This window comes from Acartia tonsa, chromosome 3 (assembly GCF_053477335.1).
Source record: "Acartia tonsa isolate MP-2025a chromosome 3, ASM5347733v1, whole genome shotgun sequence".
Taxonomy (NCBI): Eukaryota; Metazoa; Arthropoda; class Copepoda; order Calanoida; family Acartiidae; genus Acartia; species Acartia tonsa.
The window spans coordinates 38673431-38686430 of NC_137262.1; the positions used below are offsets into that span (position 1 = coordinate 38673431).

General features: G+C 29.6%; 1 protein-coding gene across 6 annotated transcripts in view; it reads left to right on the forward strand.

Moving 5' to 3' along the window:
• Positions 1-13000, forward strand: part of Magi (membrane associated guanylate kinase, WW and PDZ domain containing protein magi) — a 278759-nt gene that overhangs the window by 43355 nt on the left and 222404 nt on the right. The window lies entirely within an intron of this gene.

Sequence of the window (13000 nt, forward strand, 5' to 3'; positions counted from 1 at the left end):
TATGAGGCCTAAATAAGACTGTAACAAAAGGACAGACAGGAAAAGAGTTAGGGATCAAAATAAATGAACTATTTTTTATTTGGTTAGGTGCTAAGGTTATGTCTGCTACGTATAGTAGACAAATTATTTTCAACTTTACAAAGCGAAATAAGGAAAAAATAATTTAATTTTTTTTAAAAATCATATTTGGTTTATTTTAAAATTTTTATACTGAACTATAGCTATAATACATAAAAAAAAATATGTGTATCTTAATACCAAATTTATTTGTAGAAAGATTTAATGTCTGAAGCTTAAGATCTTAATAACTACCAAACCGATTGAGTTCTATTTTTTATGTAAGCTTCACATAGCTCTCGTGAAGGGTTTAGGATAGTTTCAGATCTAGGTTATGGGATGGTTCAAAACTATTTTTATAGCCACTCACTGTTCCCTTCAAAGTCCCTAGATACTAGGGGAGTCAACTCTAATATACCTTAAAGTAAATCTAGCTTCGTTGATGAGTTTGCCAAACATTTAGGATTATTGGTTAAAATTGGTATCTTCTTTAAAAATAATTTCTGGACAGTCTAAAATATAAATAACTCTATTGGTAACACATGAAGTATACATTTAGTACGATGAGGTTTTCATTCTGAAAATTAAGTTTGAATTTCAGTGAATCTCAATTCCCTCGTCATGGCGTGTAAGCAAAATCAAGAATCACTTTATTCAAAGGACACCGAAGACTTTTTTTTATTTATTGAAACAAGGACAACTCAGTAAAATAAAGACAAAGTACTGTTAAATATGGTACAAACTTAAGCAGAAAACTATAGAAATGACAATTTCAGTATGAAGTAGAGACCTTAAGTGATAGAATTGGATGAACATTTATGTATGTACATATTTAATGATAAAAAACAAATTTACTCTTTCTACAGATTAAAATTATTTCTTGAAAGGTTTGGAAACTTTGGGTTTGAACCAACCAATCAAAATTTTATAAAAGTACCCAAAGTTTTCGAGCCAACGAACAATAAAACGTGTTTATGAAACTTTGGATACTGGTGTAAGTGTAATTTACATAATAAAGTCCCAATCTTCTCTGTCATTACAATTTCTAGTATTTGTTTAATAGACTAACTAAATAGAATAATAATTTTCAAAAAAATCATATACATATGTATTCTTATTTGTTAGAAATAGAAAACAAAAACTAGACGTATCCTTTTCCATTATTATTATAAAATTACAATTTACATTTCCTTTTTTATGCTTTGGGTTCTTTTTAATCACAAATGCAACCTTAATCTTACTTTGAAACTTTTTTTGCAAATCACCAAAAAAGTGTGTTCAGTGTGATAAAAAGCTGAAATTTAAAAATGTATATGTAATTTAGATTTTTTAATTTTATGACTTTTATGCTGTTAAAATCCTTACATAGTAGTAACAAGATGTCCGTCTGTTGTGTGTGTGTTTGTCTGTACCGATGATCTCTCTAACCTCTGCATGTACCGAAGTAGTTCTCCTTCACAATATAGCTTCCCATAGGTCCTCATGATTATTTTGAAGGAGGGTACCACCACTCTCCCAAGAGAAATCGCCTATAGAAAAAATGATCTTCCCTAAAAAGTTTTTACTTTTTAAAACCAAAATTGAATATGGAGGAGGGGTCGAATTCACCTCCCTACCCCATCACCAAGTAAGCACCTAGAGGCCTTGAGGAGCGTAGTTAATAGTATAATTATAAGACACTGCAACATGTCAGTTATAAATTTTTTTATAAAGAGAAGATTATTAAAATTTAATGTCAACCAAATGGTGACAAGTTTAACACGGTAGCTCTTTGTTATTGGTTTGAATTTCACTTTGTTCAATGGGATACAACTTAAAACATTGTTCTAAGGCATTCTAAAGGGAGAAAATATTCAATTATGCCCATTAGTAGCGCAGTAATATAATAAATTATATATTTTGTGGTAGATTTTGTTCATTTAGAACAAAACACTTCAGTTTGATCAGTTAGGTTTTTTTTGATAATTTTTAAAAAATATTTTCATAATTGTGGGTAAAAGGACATATTTTAGTATTCTTATTAGAGTAGCTTCTCTAAAAACAAGTAAAAAGGGTAATATTTCAAATTGAGGGTTTACACCCTTTTTTGTTTAATTGTCATAACGAATCTGATTAAACATGAAAGGAAAAATCATTTATTGTTGAATAAAACTATATTCTACGAAAATATATTTTTTATAGTAAAATTGATTATGATAACAAATATTATTAAAGGGCAGCTGGTTCTTATTATAATCTATAATAAATTGTACTTACATTTATTAAAAACTTTAACTATTATTAGCTCTGCTACTTTTTTATCATAAGCTATAGAAAAAAGATCTATGTATATTGTATATTTATAATATATGCTGACATCAAAATGTAAAAGATATGTAAAACCTTCAATGTATATTCTACATGTCAAAATGATGACATTTTATTTCTAGCTTCGAAAAAGAAATCTTTCTGTGAAAAATGCTAAAATCTCTGAATGGATTATTTTTTATGAAAACCCAAGGACAAATTTTCAAAATCATTTTTTATTTTGAAAGAAAAATGTCTTTAAATTTGTCCGACAAGGAAATAAATCTAATTATAAGAGTAGCTTCAATTCTAAAGGTCCAAAGTCAAACTTTAAATATGATAATTATTGATTTCTAGGAACATCTGCCTAGTTAAATATTTGTCATGAGTAGAAAAATTAATTTGTCTGGAAGTTAGAAAGAAGATACTCCGTAATTTTTATTTTCTGAAGTATCTAAAAAAAATCTAACAATTTAAAATTGTATGTGTATTTGCTTGCTCAAACACTAGTGGCTTCATAAACAGCCAACCCACCTAAACAAAACTGAAATGCATTCTAAAAGTCCACAATTTAAAAAAAGGGCATTATTACTAAATATCTTTTTTTCTTTATTTTTTCCTTTGATCTACTTTGTAATTTACTTTTCAGAGGGGAGGGGGTGTTGTCATATATAACACAAGTTAATATAAGGCTTCTCTGAAACGCATCACTTTTACCAGACATTTTCGAGTAATTTTGCTTCAACAATAAAAAAAATTCGTACCTATTTATATTAGATATCTGCTTCACTCCTAGCCTCTTGTAATTTGAGAAACCTAAGATAAATATGCATACTGTTTTCCTTGTTTGATTTGAAAATAAATACAAAGATTTTTCAATCAAAACTAAATGAGTAAGTTCCCATCTAATTGACAAATTATCCGTTTTTAAAATAAAGATTCTTAGCATCCTAATAGATCTTCAGAAAAGAGTAAGATTATAGGATATTTGTTTTTACTAGCGGCTGTGCCCCTCAAATTCAAAAGGGAGCAGACAAATAGCCTAAAACCTACAAAAGAAAAATCTAAATAAAAAAAATAAAACCATCCCGGGTTACATGAGAAGCCTTCCAAAAATGAAGAACTCAATCGGTCTTGGCGAGATTCTCAAAGGACACACTTTAAATGATCAATTTTCTTTTTCAATATCTATACAGAGGTATACAGAGATTAACTGAAAGGGTTGTCCACCCACGAAAAAGTCTAGGAATGCAAGGGACTAATAAAAAGTTTCCTTAAAAATGTTATGTCTTTAAAGTTATTTTTTTCCAGAGTATTTAAACTGAAGACAACTACTAGAGCTTTAAGATTTTACTCTTTTTAAGTCTTTTGTTTTTATGCAGTTACTGAGAAAATACAAAATATGATGGGAAGCAAATTTTGTCTTTTAGTGTGGCTCCAAAATTACCAAATATTTCTCACTTTTGTATAGGCCAACATTGTATTAAATAAATAAGTACAATTGTTGAAAAGATCTTATGCAAAGAAAAATTGATATTACTAGACAAAGTAAATATCCTATTGTTATTTTTTATACAAATTATTAATTTTTAAAAGTTAGCAAAAAGAAACATTTTTGTGAGTTTTGCTTGCTACAAAAATGGCACACTTGCAGACCAGAATTCTATCCTCTTTTTATCTAACATCATTAAATGGTCGTTAATTTAGTTAATGGATGGTGGATTTTTTTAATAACCAAGTTTATATTGAAAGTAAACGGTCCATCTGACTCTATAATTAGTTTATATTGATTTTAAAATAACATTAAAGTACGGAATGGCATTTTTGTTGAGGATATTAAGTTTCTCTTTCGTTTAATTGCAAAGTTTCAGAATATTTACAATTATAAAAGTAATTTGTCTATTTTTATTTATCTTACGGTTGATGTTTATGCATTATAACTTAAAATGTACCTACTCTTCAACGTTGCGTGCACAGCAATTTACCAGGGGAGTGTGAAACCACAAGGGGATGAAAAAATGGGGGATAACACTTTTTAAATTTTTAAGGGGGGTGTTGACACCTACATACCGCCACTGATTTTGCTGAATAATTTTTAAAATTTTGGGGGATTTTTAAAAAATTAACTTGTCTAGATACATAAATAGAATTAATTACTTTCTTATTTATTAGCTTCTTTTCTATGGATTTTATCATCCTTGTAAGAATAAAAATATATAAAAAGTTTGAAGTTTCAATGTTAAAAGATAAAATACTGTTATATACATGAAATTCTATTTTGATAGAATTAAATCATTAATAGTTATTCATCGCATCGTATTATAAACGGCTTTCCGCGGATATAGAATGTACAATTATAAGATTAAAACTAGTTTTTTTAGCCCCGAGTTGCCGAAGGCACGGGCTAAAAAAACTAGTTTTAATCTTATGATTGTACATTTCTATATTCGTAGAAAGCGGTTTATAATACGATGCTATACATAGTTTTTTCGTATGGATGAGAACCGGTTCCTATCCACCGGATTCGAATGAATACGAGAAAAGTTTTTCTGCAGTGATAAGTACAGGGATTTGCCAGGGGGGAGTATATAGAGAAAATAAAAATTTTGTCCCTAAACTAAAATCGAGGGGGGGGGGGGGGGGAGGGGTGATACTTACAGCAAGAGGGGTGTTATTTTATTTCTCCTTAATAATTAGAATGTAGACAAAAAGTTTCAGCAGTCTATCTTATGTAGAAGCAATCACTCTTCTACACAATCAACATACTCAAAAGTCAAACAACACAGGAAAAAATGAAAATAAAATCACTGAAAATCTGTCTCTGTCCCTGGCAAAACCTTGCTTGAATCCAGACGGCACGTTCTATTTATCATTTGTCCTTTTATTTTATTTGGATAGTAGATATAATATAGAATAATCATCATTTTAAATAGCTAAAGACCTGTAGATTACAGTTTAGGTTGAAATAGTCAAAGTTTATTCATGTAATGCATTTTTGTTTAATTTTCACTAATATATCACTAAATATTAAAATTACATAGAATCAAGAAATACAGTAGGTAATTTTTTAGCTTCCATGAAAAATATAAAGACATTAACTTTTTTTTCATGTTTCGCACCGCTTTAAATATTTTGTCTAAAATTTATCTGCTACTCTTTATTATATTTGCTTTAATAGATTTTTATTTCGCAATTCTAAATAGTTAGATCAGTGAGAGGGATAGAAATTAGACGATTTTTCGTCTTATTATGAAAATTATGAAAATCCACTAAACTATCTGTAAAAAATCTACATAATTTCTGATATCTTTATAGAGTTTCCTATAAACATGGTCATTAATATGCTGTAAATTCATTTTTTGAATAAGATAAACTAATAATCCTTTTAAAAAGTAAATCACCCTCCATGTATTTTGTAAAGGGTCTAGTAAATATAAATTACAAATATTATAAGATAAAATGAAATAAAATATCAGAATGTCAGACCATATCCATGAGTATATAAAATAGTCTCAGTTCAGTGAAGCAAAACAATTTACAATAATTTCATAATTTTAATTTCCATCCATTCACTTCTTAAATTACCTAACAAATTCTTTTATGTGTTTTTTAGAGAGAAACTTTTCTACAATAGAGATGTGTTTATTCGTTCGTCTGTTTGCGTTAACGGATAGCCCTGATAAAATACTGAAAGTATTCTCCTGGACGCCTTACAGCCAGATTAACAGACCTATAAATGAGGTTAATATTAGCAACCTAAATTGACGACAATTTTTTTCCTGTCAATATAACGGCCCTATTGTATTTCTATTATTATGGGATAATTTATGATTTCCTTTTTTTGAGTTTTGGAATGAAAAAAAAATTTTTTTGACTGGTGAGTTCAACATATCATATAAAGCCATCGTATATTTTTGCGCTTTTTGTTGTTCAAAAACTTTTCCTGAAGTGTGTCTAATAGATAATAAAGAATAGAGAGAAAGTCATATTTAAATAAAAAAAATGTATAATGTAAAACAAATTTTAATTTTAGTATCCACGGAAAGTTGTCTATAATACAACGCGATAAATAACTAATCGTTTATAATGTTTTTGTTCTTTTTCTTACTATTTCAATTTATTTATTTATTTAGCTTTAATTTTAATGTACATAATAAGCTATAAAAATTGGAAAGAATTAATGAATATAATAGATTTGAAATCTGCATAAAATTTTAAGGAATTTTGATAAAATTCGTTTTTTGTATAATTCTTTATCTATATGCGCAAATACAAATTAAGTTAAATAATTTTGACATCTGTAATTGGTGGATTGAAAACTATCTGCGCCCTGATTAGAGAAGCTTAAGTGACGTACATCATTCAACCAATTAGAGCGCAGGTAGTTTCCAATCCACCTATCCTATTGGTCAAAATTTATTAACTTAAATTGGATTTGCGCTTTTAAACAATGAATTATATAAAAAACGAATTTTATAAAAAAAAATCCTTAAAATTTTATGCAGATTTCAAATCTATTATATTCATTAAAATTCTTTCCAATTTTTATAGCTTAGTAAATAAGTTGCATATTTAATTATAAACAATAATACTAACATCCTTGTCAACATATCATTCAAATTCAGTGGCGTGCGAAGCACTTTGTCTAGGGGGGGGCATTTTGAAGATTTTGTAAAATTTTGCCCCCCCCCCCTAAATCACATTGCCCCGGGGGGGCACTTTGCTTTAGGGGGGGGCATTTTGATTATATATACTAATTTTAAATAAGGGCGTTTTAAGGATTGGGATTATTTGATTATGGGCCTCCTAGTCCTTATCCCTTCTTCCCCATCCCTTCCCCCATCTCACAAATTCTTTTTCCTGTATGTTGTGTGATGACAGTCAAAGTAAATTACATACTGGATGCTCAAAACAGCGAGAAATTTTATTTTTTTTAATATTATAATGCACAAAAAAATTTATCGTACCATAAAAACCAAAGATATAATGAACTATGTAAAAAATAAAAAAAATTAATTGTCCTTTCATTGTGATAAAAAGCAGAAACCATTTGGAAGGGCGCGAAGCGCAAATTTTTTTCTTCAAATATGCAGGGAGGGAGGGGTTTTTGGGCTATTTATTACACTAGTCCCCAATATTTTATAGCAGAAACCATTTGGAAGGGCGCGAAGCGCAAATTTTTTTCTTCAAATATGCAGGGAGGGAGGGGTTTTTGGGCTATTTATTACACTAGTCCCCAATATTTCATAGCAGAAACCATTTGGAAGGGCGCGAAGCGCAAATTTTTTTCTTCAAATATGCAGGGAGGGAGGGGTTTTTGGGCTATTTATTACACTAGTCCCCAATATTTCATATAAAATTTTCTTATTCGTTGGCTCAACAACTTTGGGGACTTTAATGGAATTTTGATTGGTTGGTTAATTAAGTCGAGTTTCCATACATTTCATCCACTAATTGTAATCTATATAAGGGGTAATTTTGTGTATCATCATTGGGGATGTACAAAATTTATTTGGTAAAAAGTTTATATAATACAAAATAAAATACTTCCTATAACCTGGTTTGTTATGTTCAATGAAAAAAGATTATAACTTAATTTCTACACTAATTTAAAAATTTGGTAAGGTTAAATAATTAGTAATTTTTTTTTGGAGTATTTCTTGATATTTTTTTTTGGAAACTGGGATAGTTTTGCTTTTTGTAGGGTAGGGGGCAAAAAGGGGCATTTTTGTTGACCAGGGGGGGGCAAAATGGGGCATTTTTTAACATTTAGGGGGGGGCAGGGGGGGCGGTTGCTAGGGGGGGCAGGGGGGGGCGTTTTGATCGCTAGGGGGGGCGATTGCCCCAAATGCCCCCTTCGGTTCGCACGCCACTGTTCAAATTTCAAGGATTATAAAAAATGTTTGAAGCATTATCAAATCAATAAAAAGCTCAGGGGCTTTCATACACATTTCATTTCTTTGATTGGCATACACAAAAAAATAACTCTATTCTTCCTTCAATATTTCTTAAAAATACATGATTATTAACACATAAAAAACTTATTTCTTCGATTGTTAAAAAAACACACAAATCTAAAATTTGAAAGAATAATTATAGGCTGTTATAAGGATGTCAAAATAGAATTATAATTTTACTGATAATTAGAAATATTCAAGGATATATTCACATTAATTAGCGTATACTTGTTATTGATCAGGGATGTAAGGGACATTAGAATTGACTTTATTTGTCCACTTATTATGAGACATCTCTCCCCCCCCCCCTCCCTCCCCTACCTCGCTAGGAGCGAAAAAAATATCAATAGAAAAGTTCTTTTATATTGTGAGGTTGCGTGATTTATTTCAAAATTATATTTACTAAATAAAATTTTATCTATTAATTTCACTTATGTAATCTTTTATTAATCTTCTTACCATTTTGATGAAAATTTTGATACAAAATGCGCCCCCCCCCCCCCACGCAAAATAGTGTACCCTACAAAAAAAAAACCTGGTTGTCCTTTAAAGAATCCAAAAACCATTATACATCCTTGTCATATATTTTATTAACCCTTTCCTCATTTGTCATTTACCAACTCTTAATTAGGTGAATTATGAGAAATTCAAGGTGCTTTATTAAATTTCTGTAAAAGCGCCTTATTTTTCCTTAAAAATCTTATTAATTCAAATCTTTTTTTTTCCAGGTATGTTGTACAATTTTTCTATGATATTGGAGAAGTTGAAAAAGAAGAACTTGGCATATTTAATGTATGTTTTATATGATTTTAATACGTCATTTCAGACACTGTTGAAGCTATAAGCATGCAGTGTATTGACATACATACGTTAGATTATCTTGACTACCTGATAATTTAAAATATATTTATGGCTGAAGTCCTATGGATTTTGTGAAACCATTTATATTGAAACTTACATTGAACATGTAAACTATTCTTATAATGACATTATGAGTAAAGTTTTATGATAAAGTAAATATTTCAATGGGTAGGACTGGGTATATGGATCAATAAAAACCACTAAAAAGAACCATTATAAAAACCTATTGTACATATTATACATACATAATACATATACACTTTATAAAAGCATGAAAGCTTTATTAACAAGGACAAATATGTCTATAGATAGTGCAGTTTTATGATTTAAAAATATTTCTAGAGAAAAAAGAATAATGAATTGTAAATTGATAGATTTTGTAAAAGATTCTTCGGCCAAAAGTTTTTGAATTTATCCCCTTTTCTCATGGTACAATAATGAGCTTCTGGCCCTACTACAGTCCATCCAAAATTTCTGACGTATGAACTTACGTAACTTAATATAAAGTAGTTACGCTACTTAAATTTCCATATCCGACGGTCTGTTTGAATAAGGAATTACGACTCTTTTCTTACGTATGATGGAAAAGTGGGCCTATTATAAAAATGCAACATAAAAAAATAGATACTAATGACATTTTGATTTTATGAAACCCCACCTCCTTTTATTCTTTTATATCTTTTAATAAGATATAATACGTTAAGAGAGGAAAATCATCTTTTTATATTTTTGTGGAGGGGAGTCATTTTTTTAAATAGCAGAAAACAGAATAATAAAAACCTTTGCCGAAAGTTTTTTCGCACTGAAAGTATAAAATCATGCTATTAAATGTCAAATATTGAATAATTGAGGTTATATTGAGCACTGCAAGGCTTTGAGGAATGTATTTTTTTGAAACGCAGTTTTATACAAGAACCTTTTTTCATCCCCATGTGTGTGGGTTGTATTAAGTTAGAAAAAACTGTTGAAAAAAAGATCCTTGGAATAAAATTGGGAAAGTCCATTTTAGAATTGAACACAAAGAAATGAAAGGTATTAAAAGAAAAATATATTATCGTGGCTCTGATTAATCCTTAGTATTCTAGATAATTCCCTTTGTATTGATACAACACCCCCTTTAAAATATATATTTTTTATATACTTCGACAGAAATGAAATTATAAGAATAATTTTAGATAAGGTATGCCACTGTGAAAAAAATGTATCTTTCAAATATTTTTCTTTAAAAAATAACAATAATATTAAGTTATATTTGATTATTTAACTGACATTCTCCCTCCCCCCTCCCCACACCCCTTTTAGCCTGAAACCAACCTTAGACCAATTCCTAGACGCCCGTAAGAAATTTTAGGATAGTCGGCCAGGCCGTTTGCGATATCACACTGAACATACAAACAGGCATTCTGCTGCTCTCCTATCTAGCGAGACCTTTTTATAGAGACAATACACATCAGCAATGGTTTTAAGAAGTTTTGGGTGGGGTTTTTATGGCCCAATTTAAGTACAAAAGATATTGCTTGATATGTGGGAGGGGCCTTTTTACCTCAATTCCCTTTCATTTGGCTGTCCAAATCTGATTTTTATAATTCCGGGGATATTTCATAGAATTTATTATTATTATATGCATTGATCTACATTCAAAGGGAGGCTCTTCGTTTTAGATTCATATTTCATACATGATGTGTATTGCTATATTCGCAGCTTGCTGTAAAAATGGGTATAGAATACGTGGATATTGTGAGACATTCTCGCATACTCTGATAATATGTTTCTCACAGCTGGCTAATATAATGATACCCCCATCCCCTCACCTTACCATGGAGGAACGTATTGACCAATATCTGACTGATCACTATATATTCGCAACCTAAAAAGTTTTGATTGGAAAAAAGTAGGAGTTAAGATATGCTATTAAAGGTTTATTAACAATGTCAGTTTAATAAGATTGTCAACCTCTGATCTTATTCAAATGTTTGACTGTTTTTATTGTATAAAAAAAAGAGTTGGACTTTCCCTTTACTCTGCTTCAGGATAGGTGGACAGTGAACTATGCGGAATTGTGAATATTTTACATACAAATTTCAAATTTTTATATAAGTTGCAAAAATAATACTGGTTTTATGCCAATTTAGTTAAATTGTGCTTTAATTTTCATAAGATTGTAAGCGATAAGTATTCTGTAAGCCTATGCAAGTACTGAGCTACAGGGATATAAAGGGATGAGTTGATAAATTAATTTACATCTTCAATGATGACATACAAAATCAACCCATTCTGTAGATTACAATTAGTGGTTGAAAAGTTTAGACACTTAATTTAGTGAATCAACCAATCAAAATTTAATAAAACTTCCAAAAGTACCCAACGAATAAGAAAACAATGTAATGAAACTTTTGGGACTAGTAGTGTAATAAACAGCCCAATGTTGTCCCCTCCCTGACTGAGCTATGAAATAAAATATTATATGATAATAATGTAGAAAAGTTACAATCTTTGAAAGGTGAAGAGTAAATATTTATTTCTTTAGTTGCCCTAACCCTTCTTCTTACTTAGTCCTTGAAAGGAATTAAACTTTTTATTTAGAAATATAAAGGGGTTACCTTTCAATCAAGCTTATCTAATGACAAATTGACGTTATGGAGGTTTTAATTATTGATAAAAACTTGATAAAAACTGACAAATAATCATTGTAATTCTATAATCAAGACACGCACTTAGAACTTTTTAATTCATTGGCTATAAAAAGTTTTTAAAATGCGTGTAAGAACTTCTAAAAATAAGATTGTAAGTTATAAGGATATTATACTAAATCATTGAAAATAATGAAAACAAGAACGATTGTGTCTAATTGCAAAGAGCTTGTATCAAAACAATAATTTCCAGCAATAACTGAAAAATTTCTAGGGGACCGGACATGCCACAATGATTTCGAAGGTGCTTTGACTTTTGTGTCAGAACCTAAATTGGGACATAGTGCATATTATTACCCTAGGTTAGGTAACTTCATTTCACTTTTCAATAAAATCTAAAATGCAGCGGTTTTTGAGAAAATTAGATTTGAAAATTTCAAGTTAAATTTCTTCCCCTAGGAGTTATCGAATAATCATGACAAGAAAAGCAAAGATTATTAATTTAAAATTTTGAACAACTTTACTTTTATAAAGTCTTTCATAAAACATCTCTATATATGATTTATTTATGACCTTAGCAAAGCAACTGATAAAAATAGCCATTAATTAACTCATGATTATGCGATAACTCCTAGGGGATGAAAATTTAACTTAAAAATTTCCAATTTAATTTTCTCAAAAACCGCTGCATTTTAAATTTTATTGAAAAGTGAAATGAAGTGACCTAACCTAGGGTAATGAAATGCACTATGTCCCAATTTAGGTTCTGACACCAAAGTCAAAGCACCTTCGAAATCATTGTGATGCGTTTGAAATTTTTGCCATTGTAACTATTCTTGTCTTTAGTATGGTGAGATTTAGGCCACACTCGAACCCTTAACCGACAATGACAATACTTTACTTTATTTTAAAATGCAATAAATGCAGCAAATCTGAATTATTTTGCAACCTTTGTGTGTATGTCCTTGTAAAGTTTCTAGCTTGCTAAATTGGTCGTGTTCACGCGCATGTAGTATCTTGTGTTTTTCAGGGTGAAGCTTCAAAACAGCGAAAAAAAAATTAAGCTTTATATTGATTTTTTGAGTTGAGAAAACTATTACTTTTTATAGATAGTGCTGCTTTATTTGACCTTTTTAATAAATTAACAGGAAAATACCTAACAAATGTAAAGGTAAAAGTAACTTTTGAATAGTTGCTAATAATAATAAG